The sequence below is a fragment of the Ochotona princeps genome, chromosome 6 (assembly GCF_030435755.1).
Source record: "Ochotona princeps isolate mOchPri1 chromosome 6, mOchPri1.hap1, whole genome shotgun sequence".
NCBI classification, from domain to species: Eukaryota; Metazoa; Chordata; class Mammalia; order Lagomorpha; family Ochotonidae; genus Ochotona; species Ochotona princeps.
The window spans coordinates 65,049,068-65,064,227 of record NC_080837.1 but is presented as its reverse complement, the minus strand read 5'-3'; the positions used below and the strand labels follow the sequence as shown (position 1 = coordinate 65,064,227).

Sequence of the window (15,160 nt, the reverse complement as noted above, 5' to 3'; positions counted from 1 at the left end):
GCATTGAATGCTGATAGACTTGGCAGTTAGGGGTCAAGGTTCAGTTACCATCTTTAAAAAATTTTTCTTTGATTTTTATTTTATTTTTGATTATGTTTACATAGTTGATCAGGGTTGGAAAGGTTGAGGGTTAGGGATAAGTGGGTATAACCATCACTCCCAAATTTTCTATTTCCTCTTCCTGTATCTGGGAGAAGTTGGGACGTGAGAGGAGAAGCCATATACAACCTCCCAACCACCCTGTACCCAGATGTAATGAGCAACCACGTGGTAACAACCCCCCGTGTGGTGCATGCTCCGAGGGTCCTGCTCAAGTGGTTTCGATAGTTTTGAAAAGCTGTCGATCTCGCCAATCCAAGGATGAGGAACCCTTCCTGATGTCCACTGGTTGGCATAGTCCACCTTAGAGTCCCGTTTCCCCCAGCTGTTTGCTGTCATTTGGCTTGGGCAGTTGTCCAGTTTGTTCTGTGCTCGTTACTCTGGTGCCACATATTCTCCCTGGCCCTAAAGGGCTGCCTATCCTCCTGTGCACCTGGACTAGCCATCTAGTGCCAGTGAGCCTCTTTCAGTACCATTGGTGCCCTGGGCTCCCCAAACCCCATGCTCAGGGCTCACTGGCCTGGCACCTACTGCGCAGATGGGCCCAAGGACCCAGGCCCAGCAACCCTGACCCCAGCTGCCCCCCATCCCTGAGGCTCATGAATCTGGTGCCCACTGCACAGGTGGGCCCAAAGACTTAGGCCAAGCAACCCAGGCCCTGCTGAACTCATCACTGGGGCTCATGGACTCGTCAATTACCATCTTTTAGGATGCTCGCTGTATAATGGTCAGAAAATGCAATGAATCTTTTGATTAAGACACATCATTTGAAATATAAAGTCTATAGGAATTGTTACATGTGCGGTTAGCAATGGTTTATTGAGTGTTAATTGAAAAGCAAGTAAAAAAGCGATTTCTTCCCCTGTTGCAGTATCCTTGGAGATGCTTGCCACACAGCAGAACCCCAGAGGGGTGTGTGTGTGTGCGTGTGTGTGTGTGTGTGTGTACATATGTGCAGCTTTTCTATGCTCAAATATGAGAAAAGGAAGCCAGATAGTCACTTAGAAATCAATCTTCCCTTCCTTCATTTACTTCAGATATACACTTTCCAGTCACATATTTATTTGAGTGTCTTGAGAAATTCATGTCCTTAGCATAGTTTTGGATAGTTCTCTGCCAACATGTCCCGTGCTTAGACCCTTTTGATCATTATATATGGAGTATGTTGGTTCTAGCGTTTCATGGATTAATGACATCCTAACTTAACCACGTGCATGCAAGGCAGGTTTGAATCTTTTTAATTCGATAATTTCTCCAGGAAAAAGGGACTAGACTTTATGTTTTATATAAAAGTTCAGACTTTGTAGCCATCTTCCCTTTTCTCTTGGGATATTGTGTTCAAAATGAAGACTTAATTGGGAGAAATAAGTTAAGTTTATTTTATTATTCTTTTTTGGATTTTGAGTCTTATTGTGTGTCACACTATCTGAAAGATAGAAGAGAGTGAGAGAGGAGAGAAAGAAGATGGCAGTAAGGATGGAAAAGGGAAAGAGGGAAGGACCACGGACAGGGAAGGGCAAAAGAAAGGTGGATGTTTTGCTACAATTATTTTGCTAGACAAGTGAGTACGTCTTCATGATATCGGGGCAACGTGCCAAGAAAACATTGCATTAATTGTTCCATGGTATCCTCGTTTGCTAGAGATTCCTTAAGAAGTTGTCATAATCTGGTTGGCTTTCACCATTGTTTTATTGGCTAGAAATAAGACAGGGGTCCACAAGTTTATTTCTTGTGACAACTCTAAGAAGGCATCTCCATGCCTCTTCTAGCCTTAGGCAACTTGGTAGGATTTAGGTGTTCCCTGGCCTTGATGTGAACATGGCATTTTTTGGGGGAGTTTGCTTGTGTGTAAATTTCTCCTATATACAAAAATAATTGCCTATGGGTGAGGGCCGTGTAATGATTTCACTTCAGCTCAATAACCTCCATAAAGAGACTAAATAAGGTCATAGTGCAGAATCTGGAGGCTAGACCTCAACATTTCTTTTGGGAAGATACATTTACATCCATAGCAAATAACATGGTATTTTTGTGATGCAAAATAGTTGAGGAATTTGAAGTGTATTTCTCCAACCAATGCCCTTATAAGAAGAAAAAAGAAATCGAGGTGGTGTGGCACATTGCTCTCTTCTTTTTTCTGGAAATAGTAGCAAGTGAGGTTTACTGTGCTGTGCAGAAGCATGCTGGCTTTGTGTTAAGTTCTTTTTTCTTTTTTTCTTTCTTTTGTATTGCCTATGCTTCTAGAGTCATATTTAAGAAGTCTAGATTAGGCCAATGTCTTGCAATATTTCCCTTATGTAGTCCTCTAGTAATTTGATGGTTTCAGATCTTGGATTTAATCCCTTAATCCATTGTGAGTTGATGTTGCATAGAGTGTAAGGTTGTTAAGATGTACGACCATTAATATGCTGTCATAATTTGATGTACTAATGTAGGTCAGTGACAAAACACCACTTAAAGGTATTGGTGGCTAATAAGAGCACACTGATTTGCGAACTTGTCAAAGAGGCCTTTCATTGAAAATTAAGGAATGTTTGATATATGTCAAAATAGCTCCGGAATGAGACTCTCAGGTCCCTCATTTTTCAGGCCTTAATTAAAATGGAGACTTCATCTGCATAATAACATCTCTGGTTTACCATATGGCTTCTCCATTCTAGATACGAAGCTTCACTCATGAAAGTTTTGAATTTTCTTGAACTTTTCTACTAGTGTTTGACTCCGTTTGGTAGATGCAGCATACAATAGAGAAGCAGACGCGGGGTTTGCATTCTGAGCATTAAAATGATGTTTGCTAGCATGCTGGTTAAAGTGATTAGTAAGACAGAAACCTAACTGAATTAATTGTTGATAAAGCTTTTTTTAATTGGGTGTTTTCATATTCTTACTTATTTAAAAAGCAATGTATGATATTAGCACGTGAACTACTACTTACTCAAGGAAGTTATGTTCCTTGTGTATTTCAGAAAGGTCCCATATCAGATGAAATTTTCAGTGATTACTTCCTGTTGTTTATTATCAAGTTTGGCCATTTTGTCTCAATTAACAAAGTTAGTAACTTTCACTGTTCCCTTTTTAAAAATTTCTACTGTATATGTATTATTTATGAGAAAATTATTTTACTAATTAGCAGTACTTTTATTCCAATGCTTGATCTGCTTATACATTTCAGATTGCCAATAAAATCTGACATTTTAAATAGTACTGTGAACCAGGAACTGTGGTAAGCTATAGATGCAAGTTCTCTAATTTGATTGCTACAACAGTAGCAATGTACTACTTATCATCCCCATTTTCTATACGAAAAAAGTTAGAGTATGTATTAGTTTTCAGAGTTTAAGAAACTCTATTCCAAACTAAAGCCTTTTATGCTGAATTAGAAACATTGGGAAGATTTCACTGTTTATTCATTGGAATCTATTGAATCAAAGTAATTATCCTTTCTTTATCAGAATATGAGGATTGATAGTTCTTTTTCCATATTTTGTTCTTACTGTGTGAATCCCAAAGATATAAAAAATATGTAAATGGGTCCAGTGAGATAACCTAGTGGCTAAAGTCCTCACCTTTCGCATGCAGGCGTCCCCTTTGGGCACTGGTTCTAATCCCGGTGGCCCCACTTTCCATTCAGCTCCCTGCTTGTGGCCTGGGAAGGCAGTCGAGGATGGTCCAAAACCTTGGGACCCTGCACCTCTGGGAGACCTGGAAGAGGCTCCTGGCTCCTGGCTTTGGATTGGCTCAGCTTTGGGCTGTTGCGGCCACTTGGGGAGTGAATCATCAGATGGAAGATTTTCCTCTCTGTCTCTCCTTCTCTCTGTGTCTCTAACTTTGCAATGGAAATCAATGTCTTTAAAAAGAAAGCAATATGTAATCTTTGAAAAATGGGATGCAATATTGTGAAATGAAAAAGAAGGTGTGTATAAATCCATACATAAAATGAAAACCCTCCAAGTATTTCTAGTATGAGGCCAAAGTCAAATCAGGAGATAAATTTGGCAGTGCTGTCAGTGGAAATGATTTTTGTTTTTAAAAGGGAAGTCAAATGTTTTTTAGTGTTGTGGAAGGCACTAGAGGTCATTAAAATACCAGGCGCCTCCCAGGTGCCTCACATTTGCTAAGTTCTCCATCCACGACCGTGGAGCCCCAGTAGACTCTGAATTAGTCCATCCTTGTGTTACTTTCCGTTTTCACCAGGTTCAGAGGGGAGTGGAGACAATCTCTGCGGGTGCCTAGCACTGTTATACAACTCATTTTTTGGAGCCCACAGAAAACTTTGCAACTTAGCTTGTCATTCCCAGGGCTGCTCACAGGCAGTGATTTCTCAGTGGAGAATAACAGTTGGGACAGTTGGCAGAGAAGACTCTGCAAACATCCTTCCTGCAACGGCAGCTCTTGGAAAAGCAAATTGAAATTCTCCTTTTTGGAATATTTTGTAGCAAATTTCATTTGTGTACTTAATGAGCTATATACTGAAAGAATTACTGTTTAAATTTCATTTGTGATTGAGGAAGGAATATAATGATGACACTAATTTCATTTTGCTTAGTAGTTTGGGGTGCATGTGACTTTTTCCAAGAAGGCTGAAATATCCCTTAATGCTACCAAAGAACGAGTCTTATATTTAGCTATACATTTTAATCCAAGAAGGAAAAACAATGTTATAAATTCAACAGATCCTTTTTTATTGAGGCACTATGATAATCCATAAGAGGCAAATATTATGGTCAGTTCATTGAGCACTTGGTATTTGGCTTTGGGTTGGTTAAGAACAGAGTATCTCACATATTTGATTGAGAGGAAGACACTGGGTGAGAGATTTTTAAATCCTTAATCCTGCACATTCCTACTGTATCAAACTAGTTCCTTTATTTGCCTGTACCTCTACCCAATATCCAAAACATATTAAAATATTATAAAAAGGAGAGGAAAAACTCCCTCAAGTTTATCGCACCCCACTCACCTTTCCTATCTTCCCTCCCTTCTTCTTGTTCCTCTATTTCTTGTTCCTTTCATTAAATGATCAATGTGGCCTTGTCTCCAGCGTTGTATATTTATTTGTATCTAAAATGCATCAGTTAGCTAGAGACCTGACTAAAATTTTACGTGGAGACCAACCATTTAGAGTGCGCCATAGAGCTTGGAACAAAAGCAAGGATTTGTGTATGGAGTGGCGTAATCCTACCCACCAAGGGGAAATCTCGGCTCTCGGCAATGTTTATGTTCATGTTGACATGTTCTGCTTGCCCAGAGAAGTCCACTGTGAGCAAATTGTGAGAGGCATGAATGCAAAGTATTGTCCAGATCTGGGCAAGTATTGCTCTTGGGAAATGCTTGGAGGAGCAGAGGAGCTGCAGGTGGGCATATCCTGGTGGAGATGGGGGAACTGATGCCTAGTGCTTGGGCATGCTGGCGTCAGACCTTGTGCCTCACAATTGCTGACATGTGCTAGAGGTTATCAAATGCTGACTTTGACGAGAGCATAAAGAACCTTAGTTCTGTGAAATTTTATTTTTTTCATCTATTAAACATGTAGAAGGTCTTTGAAGTTTTAGCCTTTGATGTTAATAAATAGCACTTCTGGATGAAAACAAAGGAAAGGTGTTTCTAGTGAGTCTTAAGTTGCAAATGTAGGAGTCATGCAATGAAAATCTTTAAATTAAATTAAGGAGCCTTGATTTAAAAAATGTAGGATGCATGTCATTTTGTGGAAGATATATTAGTGTTTTTTCAGTTTTGTATTCAATTTTCTATGAGGTTAATACCTTGATTTGAGAAGCTTAGCTGATAATGACATTACAAGGTAATCTTTACACTGAAACATTATTGCTTTTCTCGTTGTTTTAACCTGAAATTTTAGATTGCATTTTTTTGTTTAACTTTCAATTTAATGTGCATAATTAAGACCTTGAACCAGTCATCCCACTTCAACTGTTGTTTCCTTTTATCAGGTTTCAACAGCTTTTTCTTTCTCTTATCTTTCAGGAATCTTAGTGTAATGGTTATTGGGTTGTTCAGTGGTATCCTGTGCTTTATATCCCAGAATTACCCTTTCTAATTTGGTTATTTTCGTATGACTGGGTTATTTCATTTTCTCCTTCAGAAACCCTTTCACGTGGTCTGTGATGCCGAGGCCTGTTCTTTGTGCTGCGGGGCATGAAACGTGTTTTCCCTGGTTCCTCTGGTCAACTGGGGTGATGTTCAGGCTTGTGGTCCCAGCTGTGGCTTTAGGACTGTGTGATGTAGATGGGACCTTCTCCAGATCCTGCTGGTGAAGCACACCTGACTCTAAGGTTCATAAACCACCCCCCCCCCCCAAATCATAGTTCCTGGACTAAATCATGTTCTGATCTTACAGGATGACTACAAGGTACGTAGGTGATTTTACCCTGCAGATACCAGTACTGAGAAGTAGGATACAGGCAAATGCTTCTTAATGCCTCACTGGATGGAGATGCCAGTGGGTATGAGGAAAATAGTATTGCTTGTTACAGTTTTGTTGTTGAGTATACAGTGGGGTCATTGCCAAGGTCTTCCAGGTTGGGAACCGGGTATTGGATCCTGGATAGCCACCTACCTGGCAGAAGCACAGCTTACAACAGGTATGTGCTTGTTCCTCCAAAGGCTGCAATGCTAACATCAACGGTGTCAGCTCTGCAGGACAGAGCTGCCTCTGCTGGTCACGTAGCCTGCTGGGGTAATACTACCAATCGTGCCTAGTAGACAGAATTTTCTCAGTTTGGATATGGGGCTTTTGTTGTGTTTTGTTTTTCTGGACTGCTGATAGTGTTAACTCCAAGAAGCTGAGGACAAGCAGACTGGATCCTGTAAACTCAGTGGGCACAGTTCTGGGACATAACACCCAGAACTCCGACGATTGTAGGATTTGGGGGATCTACTCTCCAACCTACCAGTTACCCTGACTCTGGCTGTCGCTACTGCTGGTAGCTATTACATTGTATGCTCTATGTAGAGAGAGCAGAGCTTACCTCGGGCTCAACCACATACTCTTGAGAATGACACCTTGTGAAGGTGAGAGGAAGGAGGTAGGAAGAGACTGAAAACGAGGCACTTCATCAGGCTGGACCTGAAGTTGGTGTGGGACTGTAGAACTCACCCTGTTAAAGCGGCTCGTGTTGGGGCACTGCAGGGACTGCGTTCTGTTTGGAGTTGGAAAATTGAGTTTCTCAGATGGCAGTAGGCAGTGTAGCTTCAGGGTTGGCTGGCAGCATAGCTGGCCAACTCAGAGTACTTCTCTTCTTTCCTCTCTTTTCCACAGAACTCTCTTCTGTTCTCCCTTAACTGGCAGTTTCTGTTATTGCCCTGCAAACTTGGTCTTTTCCTTGTTTTTGTGCGACATTTCTGAAGCTGAGGTCAGTGCAGTTTCTCCCTTTTGAGGCGTCTTAGATCTTCCTCTAATGTATGGAGTTAAATTGTTTTGAATGTTATTGCTTTGTTTCCTCTTTTTAAGTACTTTGTATCGCATGTAAGTAGATATTGATATGTAAATTTTAATATTTAATGTTTTGCTGTAAATGCTTCATTCCCCTCTCCTAAAACATCACGTTCAGTTTTTCTTTTGGAGACAGTAATAGCTATCATCTAAAACCAGACACTGGCAAGTTTATTTTTCTTACCTTACTTTGGGCTTAAGAGACTTGGGCTCAGTTAATGTCTAATATTGCTGTACAACATAGGCTGAGTGCCAACCTATGCTAAGGAAATCATGCAGAATATTCAAAATTTTCAGAAAGTAAAGCTTTTCAACAAAGCCACATGGAAAAAGAGATGTTCCCCTTTTGGTTAAATCCAGGATAATCAATGTGGTCATATTACTTTAATTTCACAGCTCATTAAATAGAAGATAATGAAGTATTTCCCTGTAGAGCTCAGGAATACAGTGTTGACCAAATATGGGAAGGGGGCAGCAGGAAGAATGAGAGGGTAAATGACATTGATGCTGAAATTGTCGCCAATTCAGACTAACCCAGAACATCAAATAAACCAAGCGGGCTGACAGCTGTAGTTTGGGCCATAATGATTGTCAATAGTCTACATTGTTTTGACAGTGAGTCTGGTATTTCCTTCCAAAGACTGAATAGAAGAAAGGAAGGTAAACTGAAAGTGAATAACAGATAAGAAATAAGAATAATGACCAAAAAAAAAAATCAGTCACTTTCCATTTCCTACTCTTTTACAAACATAAATGATGGTCAGAAGCCAGACTACAGGAGACCAAGGATTGATTACAAGGCAAGTGCATTGAGTGATTGGGAGTTCGCACTGTTATTTCTAAGCACTAGACCGTAAAGACAGAACAAGAGGTGACCTGTTGATGCAAGGATAAATGTTAGCTGCATCTGTTTCTCATATGGGAAAGATTAAACATACTTCTATGCAGGGCGTCACCTGTTATTTTACGAAAGAGATGAGAGAATGTTGAGGGATTTCCTCCTTTGTGGTATGGAAGTTGGTCAAGTGAAACTTGCAATAGAGTAAATTAAAGCAAAGAAGAAAAAAAGGAAAGAGAAGGGTTTTTAGGGAAATATTTTATTAATTTAATTATTTTAAAGATTTATACATTTAAAGACAGAGAAAGAGAGTATAATAAAGAGAACGCTTGCCATCCATTGTTTCACTCTCCAAATGGAGCAACCAGGATTCAAACTCCTGTTAATATGGAATGTGGGCATTTAGGCAGTGACTTAACCCACTGCACTGTGGTGCCAATCCCAGGAAATATTTTTAAAGTGAAAGATAATGACAGTGTATGGTCTGGGGCAGTAGCCTAGCGGCTAAAGTCCTCGCCTTGGACACGCCAGGATCCCATATAGGCACAGGTTCTACTCCCAGCAGCCCAGATTCCCATCCAGCTCCCTGCTTGTGTCCTGGGAAAACAGTTGAGGACAGCTAAAGGTCTTGGGACCCTGCACCTGTGTGGGAGACCCAAAATAGGCTCCTGGCTCCTGGCTTCAGATTTGTGCAGCTCTGGCCGTTGCTGCCACTTGAGGAATGAGTCATCAGACAGAGATCTTCCTCTCTCTCTTTCTTGGTATATTTGACATTGCAACAAAAATAAATCTTTTTTTTTAATAAAGATACTGGCAATATAGTGTTGGCAGGAAAAAAATGAATCACAAGAAAAATTGCATGGTAGAACAAATGTTTCATTCTTACCAATGTGAACAGCTATTCTTTGCATTCCTGAGATGGTGGTTTGGTTTTGATCAAATATACAGCATTTTACTCATTATTGCTTTCTACATCTGGATGACCTTCAGTGGCAGATTGCCCTTGGCTGTGAGCCTGATTGGATTCGTTGAGGTTGTTCCCCATCAACCACACTTCATTCCTCCCTTGACCTCCCTTCTTTACTGCCATGTTTCACTCGGGTATCACCAGTTCTGTCATAACTGAATGGCCATACCTTCTGTCTGTGGCTTTTTCCAGTCCACCTGGAATGTGTCTTCATGTCACCTCTGTGGTAGCCCCTGTGCTTGGTTCTCTGTCCTACAGCTCTGACTTCACATTAAGTCTCTTTCTTTGTCTTCTCTAGGAATTCGCATCTGTCCTGGTCTCCTTGTAATCCCCTTAGTGGTCTACTCCTCATGCGTTTAGATCTTTCGTCTACTTGATTACTGTGGCCATCAGCAAACGCTCAAAAGCTCCAAATTTTGTCCGGCTTTGGCTTGTCATCCACTGGTCAGTTTGTTGTCAGCATCTGAAAATGAATTCGTATTGCTCTTCCAATATTTCTGTATTCTCCTTTTTCCCATATGGGGTCATAATATGCAGTATGTGGACATCTAAATATCTGTATATATCTGCATACCAATGCAGTAGTTACTGTGACTTGCTTTAAGAGAAGGATGATAGACATTGGAAGATTTTAACAGCAGAATTAAGTATGGACTAGGTCTGAACACACAGAATTGTGGAATTTGTGCAGGGGAGTCATAACAAGGAAGAGTAGAGAGGATCATTATAGTAAATTAAACTAGCAACTCAGAAAGCAAAAGGGATACGAATTCCAAGCTACCATATCTTCTGAGCACTGTATATGGGTATGAGACTAGATAGTGGGAGAGACCAATGATTGGCAGTGCTGAAGAAATAAGTGTTAACATATAGGAAACTGAGACATGCATTATGGAAATGTGCAGCCACAGAAATCACTCAATATAAGGAAGATTTGATGACTGTTCTCTTTGCTTTATAATATACATTGAGTGACAACTGAGACAATGGAAGGCATTTGCCAATATTTTTTAGGATTTATTTATTTTTATTACAAAGGCAGATATACAGAGAGGAGGAGAGACAGAGAGGAAGATCTTCCGTCCGATGTTTCACTCCCCAAGTGACCACAACACCTGGTGCTGCGCCAATCCGAAGCCAGGAGCCAGGAGCCTCTTTCGGGTCTCCCACAGAGGTGCAGGGTCCCAAAGCTTTGGCCCATCCTCAACTGCCTTCCCAGGCCACAAGCAGGGAGCTGGAAGGGAAGTGGAGCTGCCGGGATTAAAACCGGTGCCCATATGGGATCCCAGGCGTGCAAGACGAGGACTTTAACTGCTATGCTAGTGTGCTGGGCCCAAAAATCTCTTGTTTAAAACAAAATCATCTTTTACCTAGCTAACCAGCATTTAAAGTGTTTACCAGGTATGCGGGCCTCTGTCAACCCAGAGGGAGGCTGCTATGTGGTCCCAGTTAGTTTTGGCATGGCCCAGCTCTGGCTACTGAAGCCATTTAAGGAACAAACCAGTAGATGGAAGGTACTCCCCCCGCCCCCGCCGTCTTTCTCTCCCTCTCTCAGAAACACTGCCTTTCAAATAAACAAATAAATCTTTAAAGTGGAAGATTTGTAGCAAGTTAAAAAGGATGTGGATCACATTTTAATACAGTCAGGACCACAGCCCATGCTTTCTATAGACCTGTCTCTGAACACAGTCTCCGCTCTCAAGAGCACACTTTCTTTTTGGTTCCCACAAGCATCTCTCCAAACTTGGCTCAAATGGCTGTGACTGGGAGAAGCTGTTTGTGGATCCCAGTCAGATTGAACTATCTTTTCCTTTGTCCTCATGCAGTAATTTCATTTTCTTCTGATAAAGCACTTTCTTCAACCATCATTTCTGCTCTTGATGAATTGGACAGAGCCCATAGGCTATAAACCCTGTGGGCACAATTCTTGGCATTAATCTTTGTATCCCCAGCATATAACCAGTGCATAGTCTGATATAGCAGTTGCTCAATAAATATAGGCTAAAAAGTTAGTATATTACAAAAAAAATACAAATACTTACGATTGTTTCCTTAGCAGGATGTGTTATTTCTGTTCTTTCTCCAGAAGAAAAGAGATCATGTAGTTTAACGTTCCAAAGTGCACTCTAACAAGATAAAAGAATGCCTCCCATTTGCCCTTTTAGGCCGACCTCTTGAACTTACGGGCAATTTATTCAAATTAAGGGAGTTGATATGATTAGTGTTAGGAAAGATTTTATGTAATGAGATTTGTTTTCCTTCAAGAAAATTTGGATGAATACACGTCCCATGCGGTGTTTTAACATTTTAATTCATTGCTGAATCTACAGGGCAAAGGGGATCATAACCCTTAGTCCAATTTTGGGATGATGAATTGAAGCTTTTTCCAACAAGGAAAAGACGTTTTGCTTCAGATGTAACATGGCAAAGAGCATTTATTTTAAAAGAAACCGAATCTAGTGCCACAATAGTTGATATTTATTTAGAATAAGAGAGCCTTTGGTGATACTTGTTAAAATAGAAATTATCCACTAATTAAATTATTAATAAATACAAACTCTTGGTGTAATTATGTGATGGGAAACAGACACTGAGTATGCCCGTCTGACACTGAAGCAGTTAGCATACAGGAAGACTCACTAGGCAATATGGATATCTTAAAAAAGGAGAAAGCCATTGCTAACTAATTCAGGAAGACATTAAGGACATGGGTTCATGTGTCAGTCTGGAAATCCCAGGTGGGGGAAATCACGAGATAGGATAGCTCCTATCTCCATGCTCCTTATTCTTCCACTGTGGAAGAGTTGATGCTGCAGAGAAAGTGGATTTCAGCTTGTGTTGTCAGACTCGGGACATTTTTCAGAGATCTGAATCTGGTCCTTAAGCTGGAAAAAAACAAGCAGAAACATGAAATCAAAAACACAGTTTTGGCAACTTAGGAGGTATCAGCGGATTTGGCAATGTGATGTTGGTTAGGTTTGGAGCAATACTTAGGTTGTTTATTAGTTCATTAGGACGCAGAACAAGAGCTCTCCCATGCGATGTGCTTTCTGGGCTGAAGCAGAGAGCTGACTGTTCAGTCTGGGCTCCCACATGAGCGCCAGGGATCCAACCACCGAAGCTGTTGTCACTCTTTCCCGGGTTCTGCACTAGCAGAGCCCTGAAGTCAGGAGCCAGAAATGGGAAGCAAACCAAAGCACTCCAACCAAAGCACACCACTGGACTAAACTTACCCATCCACTTCAATGATTGCCCTTGTCATGATGCATTCAGTACTTCAAGATTGTATCTCAGTTTTTTTCATTTTAAATTCCTCTAGATCTAGTCTGGGATTTACTATGCAACCCAAAGTTTTCAATAATAGATTCATTTTTAATCCATATTGGTTTCCCACCTGAATAGCAGACACTCAAGTATGTGAATCGTCTTCTGTTGTCTCCCACAATCACACATTAGGGGGAGGCTGGATGAGGTGGAGAGGCACGTCTTATGCACTTGACTACAAGATGCCAGCATTCCATGCAGTGCCCTAATCTGCTGTGCAACAAAAATCTAGCCCAATGATTGCTTATTTTAATATATCCCTCAAAATAGGAAAAGAACAAGGACCTGTGCTTTTAGTCTCAGATTGTGCCAGTTCCTTATACCCTAGATGTCCTCAGGCTTTCCTGTTCTAAAGTGGAAATGAGAAAGACCGGCAGGACCAGTGCCCTGCCAGGGCTCAGACAGGAAGCACCAGCACCCTGCGTGGGCACAGGCCGGCAGCATCAGTGCTCCGCATGGGCACAGGCTGGCAGCACCAGCGCCCCACATGGGCACAGGCTGGCAGCACCAGTGTCCTGCGTGGGCACAGGCCGGCAGCACCAGTGTCCTGCGTGGGCACAGGCCGGCAGCACCAGTGTCCTGCATGGGCACAGGCTGGCAGCACCAGCGCCCCACTTGGGCACAGGCTGGCAGCACCAGCACTCTGCATGGGCACAGGCTGGCAGCACCAGCGCTGTACATGGTCAAGGCTGGCAGCACCAGCACTCTGCATGGGCACAGATTGCAGTGATCTACTTCCCATCTAGCTCCCTTTGAGCGTCTATGGGAAAGCAGGGGACCGCGGCTCTAGTTCTTGGGCCACTAATTCCACAGGGGAGAACCAGATTGAAGTTCCTGACATTTGGCTTCTGCCTGATTCAGCTCCACCTGCTGCAGCCCTTTGGGGAGTGCACTAGTGGATGGAAATGACCTCTTTCTCTATTGTCTCTCTCTGCAACTCTGCCTGCCAATAAATAAAATAACTTCTTAAAAAATAATAATGTGAAAATAAGAGCATTGACCTGGATAAACCCTAAGGCCCTTCTAGGTGAGCTTTCTTCAGACAGAGATTGATGGAAGCTTTCAAACACTGATCTTGTTGGGAAGTTAAACTCTGAGTATCTGAATAAATACTTCGAAGAGTGCTTCAACGCTGAACAAGTTTATGGTATGTTCCATCTCCTGTAGGGTAGGTGGTAGTTTTATGATAACTACACTATGGAGGCAATTACCTTTTCGAAGAATGTGTTAAAACATAGAAGAAAATAGCCAAAAATGAACAGTTGTAAATGTCGTGCCGTGCTTACTATATAATTTAAATAGTTTAAATAAAGCCACTGATTTGCATAATGATGCTTTTGAAAGATAAATCTTTAGAGTAACAATACCATGCACTGCTTTCAAACTAAAATAAAAGAAACAAGTGTAAACTAATCTGGGAGAGATATTATGTCCCTGTATAATTAAATCTATTAATAAACATGTGAGCTATCACTAAGTTAAATTTGGCTCAGAAACATATTTTAAGAAAAGTATTTTCTATTTAAATTTTTCCATTTTTGTTTTGCAAGCATTTATTAATTTTGATTAGTGTTTGAGCATTAATATATTTACAATTATGCTAGATGTCTAAAAATAAACTTCTTGCTAATTGCCTTATTAAAATTGAAGCCTAAATTTGATGACTGTCAGAAATGATTTGTGGGAAACTCCATATGAAGCATCAGAGCAGCCAAAGAGTAAAAATAAGAACCTCTAATGTCATAGAACTAAGCCGATTATTATGATGTCTAGACAGAGTGCCAAAGCATGAGAGACAGATTTTGATGGATTTGTTTTTATAGAGCAAACCAAATATTTGATTTGTTTAAGCATCATTTAATTTTTCAAGCCAATGAAATGATGAATAGCATAAAGTTTTCTTATTTTAAAAAGTTAAAGGAGAAAGGAGATTTTTTTCCCTTTGGCCTATCTTTCTTTAGTCCACAAGTATTTATAAGACCCCAAAAATATTTCTAATAATTTAGTCCAATTAGCCTAATAATTGTAGTCACCTGGGGTGTTTGGTAACAAGGAAGATTCCAGAGACTCTCAACAGTTGATGTAGAAATCTGTGTTTTAGCAACTTTCTGGGGTTGTTTTGTTTGTTTAAAATGTAAGAAGTATTTTGCTAGAAATTCTCTTCAGTCTTCTACTAACATTGCCAGATTCTGTACATCACTGTCTGATGGAGTTTAGCAGCAGTGTTGAGAAATGCAAGGATTAGGAGTCGGAGTGGACTCAGGTACTGTGAAAGAAACAGAAAGAAGCAGTTGTTTTGCAGTTCTCTGTCTCCTAGTTTCTGATTGAAATTGAGACGTACAATAAAATATGCTCTTCCCAATTATTAAATTCATGGGGTTGCCAAGTTTATTTTCAGATTCTAGAAGATTCACTGTCTTTTTAATTCTTGATAGAAAATTCCAACATACCAAGATGAATTCTAAAGTGGCCATAGCCTCTG

The 15,160-nt window shown here is 40.7% G+C and overlaps 1 protein-coding gene across 1 annotated transcript in view; it reads left to right on the top strand.

Moving 5' to 3' along the window:
* The window catches only part of MDGA2 (MAM domain containing glycosylphosphatidylinositol anchor 2), a 687,915-nt gene that overhangs the window by 286,954 nt on the left and 385,801 nt on the right, over positions 1–15,160 (top strand). The window lies entirely within an intron of this gene.